General features: G+C 46.3%; 4 non-coding genes across 4 annotated transcripts; all 4 read left to right on the forward strand.

Moving 5' to 3' along the window:
- Positions 1-1,446: 1,446 nt before the first annotated feature.
- On the forward strand, positions 1,447-1,521 carry Trnaw-cca. The gene has a single exon. It is a non-coding gene; the product is annotated as a tRNA-Trp (tRNA).
- A 235-nt stretch (positions 1,522-1,756) lies between these two features.
- On the forward strand, positions 1,757-1,831 carry Trnaw-cca. Its single transcript has one exon. It is a non-coding gene; the product is annotated as a tRNA-Trp (tRNA).
- A 235-nt stretch (positions 1,832-2,066) lies between these two features.
- Trnaw-cca lies at positions 2,067-2,141 on the forward strand. The gene has a single exon. It is a non-coding gene; the product is annotated as a tRNA-Trp (tRNA).
- Positions 2,142-2,376: 235 nt separating this feature from the next.
- On the forward strand, positions 2,377-2,451 carry Trnaw-cca. Its single transcript has one exon. It is a non-coding gene; the product is annotated as a tRNA-Trp (tRNA).
- Positions 2,452-12,200: the final 9,749 nt, after the last annotated feature.

Here is a 12,200-nt window from a genome sequence, read left to right on the forward strand (position 1 = left end):
ACCTCGAAAAAAGTTGCCACCACGAAACTTCGTGCTAGTCCTCGTCTACATGTACTAAGTTTCTTTTTTTTAAAAAAAAAAAAAGAAGAAGAAAGAGCAGAATTTCAGATACACAGTGAAAAAGAGCTCTCTAGTTTTAATGTGTCCTAGAATCTGTCCAAAGTGGCATACACTACTCTAGAGTGAGATTTTCACTCTGCAGCGGAGTGTGCGCTGATATGAAACTTCCTGGCAGATTACAATTGTGTGCCGGACCGAGACTCGAACTAGGAACGTTTGCCTTTCGCGGGCAAGTGCCCTACCTTTTTTTTCATTTTTTTTTAAGGAACCGCTGCAGGAGCAAGACGACGGGCAGGGCAGGGGTCGACACCGGAAGCCTGGCCATCCCGAAGCCGCGCCCAAGCAGCGTGTTCGAGGATCGAAGGATGAGGAAGAGGATTCAGTGCGTTTGTCTATGTTTATTTATTTATGTATTTCTTTAATTTTTATTTTGTATTCTATTTATGGATTTATTTTTGTTTCATTACAAAAAATATCCTACAACTGCCGTGTCCGAGCGTCCGAGTCGTCTTCTCGTCTGTTGGGAGGGGTTCCCCCCTATTCCGTCCGTAGAGGATCCTTATGCTCCAGGATTCTTCTTCATTTTCAGCGTCTCATACCTGGAACGCCCCAGTGAGCAGGAGGATCCGCAAATAATGAACCTAAATAATTTGCGAAACGGGTTATGTACTTCGGGTGGCGGCTGAAAGCTGCATGTGTGGTCATCAAGAAGGACCAAAACTCGAGTGTGCCTTTGGGAGCATCGAAAAATATGTAGTAAAGGTCCATGCCTTTTAGCCAGTTAACGGCGTTCGTCCTGGTCGATGTAGATGAAAATCCCTGACCCCGTCGGGAATCGAACCCGGGACCCCGTGCTCGGGAAGCGAGAACGCGGCCGCGAGACCTCGAGCTGCGGACTTTCTCAAAGAAAACGTAGCGTTAAAGCCATTTCAATACATTAATAATAATAATAATAATAATAATATAGGTATACACTGAAACATTAACAGCATTTTAACTAATCCACCCGAGCTACCCAAACACGACTCACGCCCCGTCCTAGCACAAGTAAAGCTGTGAGAACGGGGCGTGAGTCGTGTTTGGGTAGCTCAGTCGGTAGAGCACTTGCCAGCGAAAGGCAAAGGCCCCGAGTTCGAGTCTCGGTCCGGCACACAGCTTCAATCTACCAGGAAGTTTTCATACACTATTGTAGTTTGTGGCGTTCGATTCATCAACTCTCCAAGATTGCCTCCCCTGCAGCTGGCACGCCTGCTTGACCTTGAGACGGCACCAGTGCTATTTCTTTCCTCTCTCCCTCAGTTCACACCAGGGGAGCTTGTGTAAAATTTGGAAGGTAGGAGACGAGGTACTGGCAGAAGTAAAGCTGTGAGGACCGGGCGTGAGTCGTGCTTGGGTAGCTCAGTTGGTAGAGCACTTGCCCGCCAAAGGCAAAGGCCCCGAGTTCGAGTCTCGGTCCGGCACACAGCTTCAATCTACCAGGAAGTTTTCATACACTATTGTAGTTTGTGGCGTTCGATTCATCAACTCTCCAAGATTGCCTCCCCTGCAGCTGGCACGCCTGCTTGACCTTGAGATGGCACCAGTGCTATTTCTTTCCTCTCTCCCTCAGTTCACACCAGGGGAGCTTGTGTAAAATTTGGAAGGTAGGAGACGAGGTACTGGCAGAAGTAAAGCTGTGAGGACCGGGCGTGAGTCGTGCTTGGGTAGCTCAGTTGGTAGAGCACTTGCCCGCCAAAGGCAAAGGCCCCGAGTTCGAGTCTCGGTCCGGCACACAGCTTCAATCTACCAGGAAGTTTTCATACACTATTGTAGTTTGTGGCGTTCGATTCATCAACTCTCCAAGATTGCCTCCCCTGCAGCTGGCACGCCTGCTTGACCTTGAGACGGCACCAGTGCTATTTCTTTCCTCTCTCCCTCAGTTCACACCAGGGGAGCTTGTGTAAAATTTGGAAGGTAGGAGACGAGGTACTGGCAGAAGTAAAGCTGTGAGGACCGGGCGTGAGTCGTGCTTGGGTAGCTCAGTTGGTAGAGCACTTGCCCGCCAAAGGCAAAGGCCCCGAGTTCGAGTCTCGGTCCGGCACACAGCTTCAATCTACCAGGAAGTTTTCATACACTATTGTAGTTTGTGGCGTTCGATTCATCAACTCTCCAAGATTGCCTCCCCTGCAGCTGGCACGCCTGCTTGACCTTGAGACGGCACCAGTGCTATTTCTTTCCTCTCTCCCTCAGTTCACACCAGGGGAGCTTGTGTAAAATTTGGAAGGTAGGAGACGAGGTACTGGCAGAAGTAAAGCTGTGAGGACCGGGCGTGAGTCGTGCTTGGGTAGCTCAGTTGGTAGAGCACTTGCCCGCCAAAGGCAAAGGCCCCGAGTTCGAGTCTCGGTCCGGCACACAGCTTCAATCTACCAGGAAGTTTTCATACACTATTGTAGTTTGTGGCGTTCGATTCATCAACTCTCCAAGATTGCCTCCCCTGCAGCTGGCACGCCTGCTTGACCTTGAGACGGCACCAGTGCTATTTCTTTCCTCTCTCCCTCAGTTCACACCAGGCGTGCGTGCAGTGCAGTCAATTTTTTTTAAAAAAAATGATCCTCTTTTCTGATGAGGCTACATTTCATGTCAGTGGAACAGTTAGATGTAATAACAGCAGAATACAGGGGGGGGGGGGGGGCAGAGCATCCACGTGAAGTAATTCAGCAAAAATGTGACTCTCCCAAAGTTAATGTCTGGTGCGGTTTGATGGAAGATCGTGTGATTGGTCCTTTCATTTTTGTAGAAGAGACAATAAACGGGGACGTGTACTGTGACAAGTTGACAGAGAACGTCTTTCTCCAAATGGGCGAAATTGAGGCGGAAAAGCGGCTTTTGTTGTTCCAATAAGATGGCGCCCCACCTCATTACAGTACCCATGTGCGTGCGGCTCTTGATACTCGCTTTCCAGCAAGGTGGATAGGCAGGGCTGCCCCGATACCTTGGCCACTACGAAGCCCAGACTTAACCACACTGCACTTTTTCTTTTGGGGCCACACAAAAAATGTTGTGTACAGTGAAAAGATCAGAGACATCAATCGTTTTTACGGGAAAGAATCGTCGTGGCGGTTGGGACAGTTACACCTCAAATGTCGGTAAATACGTGGCGAGAAGTGAAATATCGTCTGGACGTGTGCAGGGCAACAAATGGATCCCACGTTGAAGTCTACTAACATTAAACAGAACTTCAAGGAATTCTCTTTCATGATATGTACTAATTTATGTAATTTTTAATTTATTTCCCCATTAAATTTATACTTGAAACTAGGGAGTTCTCGAAACGTCCTGGCAGATTAAAACTGTGTGCCGGATCGAGACTCGAACTCGGGACCTTTGCCTTTCGCGGGCAAGTGCTCTACCAACTGAGCTACCCAAGCACGACTCACGCCCCATCCTCACAGCTCCACTTCTGCTAGTATCTCGTCTCCTACCTTCCAAACTTCACAGTTTTAATGTGCCAGGAAGTTTCATATCAGCGCACACTCCGCTGCAGAGTGAAAATCTCATTCTGGAAACAGCCCCCAGGCTGTGGCTAAGCCATGTCTCCGCAATATCCTTACTTCCAGGAGTGCTAGTTCTGCAAGGTGCGCGGGAGAGCTTGTGTGAAGTTTGGAAGGTAGGAGACGAGGTACTGGCAGAAGTAAAGCTGTGAGGACCGGGCGTGTTCCCCCGACACGGTAGCTCAGCGTGTTCGGTCAGAGAGCTGGTTGGCCTCTGTAATAAAAAGCGGAGTGCAAGGATGAACACCGAGCGAGGTGGCGCAGTGGTTAGACACTGGACTCGCATTCGGGAGGACGACGGTTCAATCCCGAGTCCGGCCATCCTGATTTAGGTTTTCCGTGATTTCCCTAAATCGCTCCAGGCAAATGACGGGCTGGTTCCTTTCAAAGGAACTTCCTTCCCCGTCCTTCCCTAATCCGATGAGACCGATGACCTCGCTGTCTGGTCTCCTTCCCCAAAACATCCAATCAAGGATCAACAACGAACTTGGATGTCATGTGACGTCCGTAACGACTAAACACAACGATCAACAACGAACAAAGTGAAAAAAAAAAGATGGTAGATTACTTGCCCGCGAAAGGCAAAGGTCCCGAGTTCGAGTCTCGGTCCAGCACATAGTTTTAATCTGCCAGGAAATTTCATATCAGCGCACCCTGCGCTGCAGAATGAAAATCTCATTCTAGAGAATTCTTTTCAAACACCCTATATTCCCCATATGTAGACAATAAAAACGTCCATTACAGTTTGTATCCGAAAAATGCTCTTTTTCCAATTTATGTAGTTGAAAACAGTTCCCCAAGTTAGTGTTATAGACTCTTCGCTCTTCCTTATCTATATAAGCGATTTGGGAGAGCAGCCGTCTTAGGTTGTTTGCAGATGACTCTGTCGTTTTCCATCTGAAGATCAAAACAAATCGCAAAACGATTTAGAAAAGGTGCGAAATTTGGCAGTTGACCCTAAATAACGTGTGAGGTCATCCACATAAGTGCTAAAAGGTTAAACTTCGGTCACACGGTAAATCAGTCTAATGTAAAAACCGTAAATTCAATTAAACACCTAGGTACTACAATTACGGACAACTTAAATTGGAAGGAACATATAGAAAATGTTGTGGGGAAGGCTAACCAAAGGCTGCGTTTTATTGGCAGGACACTTAGAAAATGTAACAGACCTACTAAGGAGACTGCCTACACTACGCTTGTCCGTCCTCTTTTAGAATACTGCTGCGCGGTGTGGGACCCTTACCAGGTAGGACTGACGGAGTACATAGAAAATGTTCGGGGACGGCGGCGGAGACGCGCACCGCTGTACTAGGCAAGGTCTTAGCGGAGGTGGTTTGCTACTGCCTTCCTCCGACCGTAATGGGGATGAACAATGATGATGAAGTTGTTGTTGTGGTCTTCAGTCCTAAGACTGGTTTGATGCAGCTCTCAATGCTACTCTATCCTGTGCAAGCTTCTTCATCTCCCTGTACCTACTGCAGCCTACATCCTTCTGAATCTGCTTAGTGCATTCATCTCTTGGCCTCCCTCTACTATTTTTACCCTCCACGCTGCCCTCCAATGCTAAATTGGTGATCCCTTGATGCCTCAGGACGTGTCCTACCAACCGGTCCCTTCTTCTAGTCAAGTTGTGCCACAAACTCCTCTTCTCCCCAATTCTATTCAATACCTCCTCATTAATTATGTGATCTACCCATCTAATCTTCAGCATTCTTCTGTAGCACCACATTTCGAAAGCTTATATTCTCTTCTTGTCCAAACTATTTATCGTCCACGTTTCACTTCCATACAGGGCTACGCTCCATACAAATACTTCCAGAAATGACTTCCTGACACTTAAATCTGTGCTCGATGTTAACAAATTTCTCTTCTTCAGAAACGCTTTCCTTGCCATTGCCAGTCTACATTTTATATCCTCTCTACTTCGACCATCATCAGCTATTTTGATCCCCAAATAGCAAAACTCCTTTACTACTTTAGGTGTCTCATTTCCTAATCTAATTTAGTCAGCATCACCCGAGTTAATTCGACTACATTCCACTATCCTCCTTTTGCTTTTATTGATGTTCATCTTATATCCTCCTTCCAAGACACTGTCCATTCCGTTCAACTGCTCTTCCAAGTCCTTTGCCGTCTCTGACAGAATTACAATGTCATCGGCGAACCTCAAACTAGTAATCTCGAGGCATGTAAAATTCCCTGACCCCGCCGGGAATCGAACCCGGGACCCCGCGCTCGGGAAGCGAGAACGCTACCGCAAGACCACGCGCTGCGTAGAGAAGATATTAACGGGACAGATAATTCTCCACATGTACCTAAATTAGGAGCTGGCAGAAGTGCACTTCATGCGCGATAAGGTGAACGGGATGCCGCGCTGACCCATTGTTTGTGCCTCAAGTGCCCAGAACAAAGACGTCTAGATCGTTAGATTTGATTGTCTCCATCGCCTTTTGTGCGCTCATGGGAAGTTAAGTTTTCCTCTCCTAGTTTGCAGAGAGGACGACGAGGGGCTACAACTACAGAACTAGAAGGGGAGATTTTTCTGTGCACACGGCAACTTCTATCGTCACACGAAGGTTAGCATTGCAACTGAATGCTCCTCTTACAACTGTGGCGAGAACAACAGTAGTATTTTTACCGTTTGCAACGTGTACATCTACATCCATACTCCGAAGCCACCTGACAGTGTGTGGCGGAGGGTACCTTGAGTACCTCTATCGGTTCTCCCTTCTATTCCAGTCTCGTATTGTTCGTGGAAATAAGGATTGTCGGTATGCTTCTGTGTGGGCTCTAATCTCTCTGATTTTATCCTCATGGTCTCTTCGCGAGATATACGTAGGAGGGAGCAATATACTGCTTCACTCCTCGGTGAAGGTATGTTCTCGAAACTTCAACAAAAGCCCGTACCGAGCTACTGAGCGTCTCTCCTGCAGAGTCTTCCACTGGAGTTTATCTATCATCTCCGTAACGCTTTCGCGATTACTAAATGATCCTGTAACGAAGCGCGCTGCTCTCCTTTGGATCCTCCCTATCTCTTCTATCAACGCTATCTGGTACGGATCCCACACTGCCGAGCAGTGGGCGAACAAGCGTACTGTAACCTACTTCCTTTGTTTTCGGATTGCATTTCCTTAGGATTCTTCCAATGAATCTCAGTCTGGCATCAGCTTTACCGACGATCAACTTTATATGATCATTCCATTTTAAATCACTCCTAATGCGTACTCCCAGATAATTTACGGAATTAACTGCTTCCAGTTGCTGACCTGCTATATAGTAGTTAAATGATAAGGGAACTATCTTTCTATGTATTCGCAGCACATTACACTTGTCTACATTGAGATTCAATTGCCATTCCCTGCACCATGCGTCTATTCGCTGCAGATCCTCCTGCATTTCAGTACAATTTTCCATTGTTGCAACCTCTCGATATGCCACAGCATCATCCGCAAAAAGTCTCAGTGATCTTCCGATGTCATCCACAAGGTCATTTATGTATATTGTGAATAGCAACGGTCCTATGACACTCCCCTGCGGCATACCTGAAATCACTCTTACTTCGGAAGGCTTCTCTCCATTGAGAATGACATGCTGCGTTCTGTTATCTAGGAACTCTTCAATCCAATCACACAATTGGTCTGATAGTCCATATGCTCTTACTTTGTTCATTAAACGACTGTGAGGAACTGTGTCGAACGCCTTGCGGAAGTCAAGAAACACGGCATCTACCTGTGAACCCGTGTCTATGGCCCTCTGAGTCTCGTGGACGAATAGCGCGAGCTGGGTTTCATACGACCGTCTTTTTCGAAACCCGTGCTGATTCCTACAGAGTAGATTTCTAGTCTCCAGAAAAGTCATTATACTCGAACATAATACGTGGTCCAAAATTCTACATCTGATCGACGTTAGAGATATAGATCTATAGCTCTGCACATCTGTTCGACGTCCCTTCTTGAAAACGGGGATGACCTGTGCCCTTTTTCAATCCTTAGGAACGCTACGCTCTTCTAGAGACCTACGGTACACCGCTTGCGTGAAAATGTTAACACATGTCAGTTGTACTATAATATATTTGTCCAATGAATACCCGTTTCTGATCTGCATTTCTTCTTGGTGTAGCAATTTTAATGGCCAGTAGTGTATGAATATGTCTTTCGAGGCTGTGTTAACTCACTGCTCGAAAATTACCCAGACTATAATCATCCAGTATTTGAGATTGAGAGCAACATTTTCTAAATGTTTCCTCGCTTATGCGCTGAAAGTCGAACATTTAACACATTAACTCATTTGTAAAGTAATCGGGAGTTTGGAACTGTTTGATACATGTGAGTTCGATTCTTTAAAGCCAGATTGTCATCCAAAATGGACGAAAATTTGATTTTTTTATTCCATTTTTTTGAAAGGTATATATGTCTAGACTGTTCGGACGAAAAGGTTTTTTAATCAGTGCGTTAGGAAAGTCTCTAGAAAGCATTGTGCGAAGGAGTGCCACGGCTGCCGTGAAACGCTGTCAGCCAGAGACGCTCGGCTCAGACAGATGATGACGATGATGATGATGATGATGATGATGATGATGTTTGGTTGTGGGGCGCTCAACTGCGCGGTTATTAGCACCCGTACAATTTCCCAACCGTTGCTCAGTCCAAATTCGCCACTTTCATGAATTATGATGAAAAGATGAGGGCAACACAAACACATAGTCATCTCGAGGCAGGGAATCGAACCCGGGACCCCTGCTCGGGAAGCGAGAACGCGACCGCGAGACCACGAGCTGTGGACAGGCTCAGGCAGGAAACTGGTTGTGCCGTGACGCACGATCACAAAAATCATTTATATTGTTGCATGCATGCAAACATATTCGCCGAAAAGCCTGACGATTAACGTGTGCCGGCTGCCGAACTCAGCATATCGAGCTAGGCAGATCGGCTTTTCTCCTTAAGATGAACTAGGGAATTGTTCTTCACGAACAATTCGCGTTAGCCCTGCCGACTGAACCTATGTAACGAAAACACTTTTATTGTCAAATTTTGGAAAAAAATTGGTCAAAACATAATTTCTGGTCCGCGATATTGGATTAGGCGTTATTAATTTTGAAAATCTGACTTCTTGTTTTCAGCGACATCAAAAATGTACACTGAAGCGCCAAAGAAACTGGTAGAGGTATGTGTATTCAAACACAGAGCTATGTAAACACGCAGAATACGGCGCAACGTCAATATAAAACAAGTATGTTATTGGCGTTGTTTTGGGGGAGGAGGCCAGACAGAGAGGTCATCGTTCTCATCGGATTAGGGAAGGAGGGGAAGGAAGTCAGCCGTGCCCTTTCAAAGGAATCATCCCGGCATTTGCCTGGAGCGATTTAGGGAAAACAAAATTGTTCAAATGGCTCTGAGCACTATGGGACTTAAATTCTGAGGTCATCGGTCCCCTAGAATTTAGAACTACTTAAACCTAACTAACCTAAGGACATCACACACATCCATGCCTGAGGCAGGATTCGAACCTGCGACCGAAGCAGCAGCGCGGTTCCGGACTTAAGCGCCTAGAACCGCTGGGCCACACCGGCCGGATAGGGAAAAAATGGAAAACCTATAAGACGAGTGTCTGGCGCAGTTGTTAGATCAGTTACTGCTGCTACAATAGCAGGTTATCAAGATTTAAGTGAGTTTGAGCGAGGTGTTGAAGTCGGCGCACGAGCGGTGGGACACAGCATCTCCGAGGTAGCGATGAAGTGGGGATTATCCCGTACGAACATTCATACACGAGTGTGCCGTGAATATCAGGAATTCGATAAAACATCAAATCTCCGACATCGCCGCTGCCGGGAAAAGATCTTGCAAGAACGGGACCAACGACGATTGCAGAAAATCGTTCAACATGACAAATGTGTAACCCTTCCGCAAATTGCTACACATTTCATTGCTGGGCGATCAACAGGTGTTAGCGTGCGAACCATTCAACGGAACATTACCGATATGGGCTTTCGGAGCCGAAGGCCCACTCGTGTATGCTTGATTATTGCACGACACAAAGCTTCGTGGCTCACCTCGGCCGGTCTACACCGACATTCGACTGTAGATGACTGGAAACATGTTGCCTGGTACGACGAGTTTCGTTTCAAACTGTTTCGAGCGGATGGACGGGAAAGTGTATGGAGACAACCTCATGAATCCGTGCACCCTGTATGTCAGCAGGGGACTGTCCAAGCAGGTGAAGGCTCTGTAATGGTGTGGGGCGTGTGCAGGTGGAGTGATATGGGACCCCTGATACGTCTAGATACGACTCTGACAGGTGATACGTCCGTAAGCAAACTGTCTGACCACCTGCATCCATTCGTGTCCATTGTGCACTCTGATGGACTTAGGCAATTCCAGGAGGACAATGCGACACACCGCACGTCAAGAATTGCTACAGAGTGGCTCCAGGAACACTTCCGCCGACCACCAAACTACCCAGCCATGAACATTATTGAGCATATCTGGGATGCCTCGCAACTTGCTGTGCAGAAGAGATCTTCACCCCTTCTTACTCTTACGGATTTATGGACAGCCATGAAGTATTCATGGTGTCAGTTCCCTCCAGACATTAACCGAGTCCATGCGACGTCGTGTTGCGGCACTTCTGCGTGCTCGCGGGGGCCCTACACGATATTAGGCAGGTGTACCAGTTTCTTTGGCTCTTCAGTGTATAATAACATGTAGTTTTTAAGCAAACTGAACTAATAACACTTATAAAAGTTTTCCCTAAACCTTAAACAAAGTCGGCTGCTGTGGCCGAGTGGTTTACGAGCTTCAGTCCGGAACCGCGCTGCTGTTGCGGTGGCAGGTTCGAATTCTACCTCGGGCATGGATGTGTGTAATGTCCCTAGGTTTGTTATGTTTAAGTAGTTCTAAGTATAGGGAGCTGACGACCTAAGATGTTAAGTCCCATACTGCTTGGAGCCATTTGAACCATTTTGAACCTTAAACAGATTTTTTTCGAAAGACGGTTTTTCAATACCGCGTGCAGCACAAAATAAAACGATTCAACCTGTCAACTTCTACCTTCGATCCCGAAAAGTAAATACTTTTCTTGGGAGGTTGTACCAATGATATAAAAAATTTGTAAATATTATTATTTGTAAAGCCATAAAAAGTGAAACAAACTCCCAAAATACCGAGCGAGGTGGCGCAGTGGTTAGACACTGGACTCGCATTCGGGATGACGACGGTTCAATCCCGCGTCCGGCCATCCAGATTTAGGTTTTCCGTGATTTCCCTAAATCACTCCAGGCAAATGCCGGGATGGTTCCTCTGAAAGGGCACGGCCGACTTCCTTCCCCGTCCTTCCCGAATCCGATGAGACCGATGACCACGCTGTCTGGTCTCCTTCCCCTAACCAACCAACCAACCAAACCCCCAAAATCGAACTCAGAGTTTGAGTTCAAAAATGGTTCAAATGGCTCTGAGCAATATGGGACTCAACTGCTGTGGTCATAAGTCCCCTAGAACTTAGAACTACTTAAACCTAACTAACCTAAGGACATCACACACATCCATGCCCGAGGCAGGATTCGAACCTGCGACCGTAGCGGTCGTGCGGTTCCAGACTGCAGCGCCTTTAACCGCTCGGCCACATCGGCCGGCTGGTTAGTTTCAGTTAGCACCACGTCGTTATACTTAAGGATACTTGATTGTGGTTAGGTATAAGCTCCCATAAATTAAATAAAAAACTGTTGTTATCCATTTTTTATTTCAGATAACTCCGGAGGGGCTGCATTGCACGCAGACTGTGTACTTCAAACTTGCAGGCCGTTGATCAATCTATGATTACGGGCGCCATTTGTTTTTTTAATTGAAAAATTGAAATAAAATTCAAATTATGATCAATGATAATCCCCAAGCAGATCCTTTGTATATCGTTCCATCGCCCCGAAAACAAAATTTTGATTTGAATGAGAACCTGGCCTTAAAGGGTCAGGGGTATACTGGTACCGACATCATCCGATTAAGACATTCAAAGTCCATACAGAAATAAAAGAGACCCACAAGCTGCGACATTGTCGCGAAAAAACAGTGACCCGTATATGTAATAAGTTTCTTTTAATTTATGTCTATGGTCACAAACTTATTATTAACAGATTACTGGTTTCCGTCTTTAATGACCATTATCAGATCTGTTTGATAAAAACAAAGTCCTAATGTACTGCAGCCATAGTGGCATCGTCAAATGTTAAGTGCGCAATCAGCACCAGCATCGTCAAATACATACACACTACTGGACATTAAAATTGCTACACCAACAACAAATGCAGATGATAAACGGGTATTCATTGGACAAATATATTATACTAGAACTGACATGTGATTACATTTTCACGCAATTTGTGTGCATAGATCATGAGAAGTCAGTACCCAGAACAACAACCCCTGGCCATAATAACGGCCTTGATACGCCTGGGCATTGAGTCAAACAGAGCTTGGTTGGCGTGTACAGGTACAGCTGCCCGTGCAGCTTCAACACGATACCACAGTTCATCAAGAGTGGTGACTGGCGTATTGTGACAAGCCGGTTGCTCGACCACCATTGACCAGACGTTTTCAGTTGGTCAGAGATCTGGAGAATGTG

The sequence above is a fragment of the Schistocerca piceifrons genome, chromosome 11 (genome assembly GCF_021461385.2).
Source record: "Schistocerca piceifrons isolate TAMUIC-IGC-003096 chromosome 11, iqSchPice1.1, whole genome shotgun sequence".
Lineage (NCBI taxonomy): Eukaryota > Metazoa > Arthropoda > Insecta > Orthoptera > Acrididae > Schistocerca > Schistocerca piceifrons.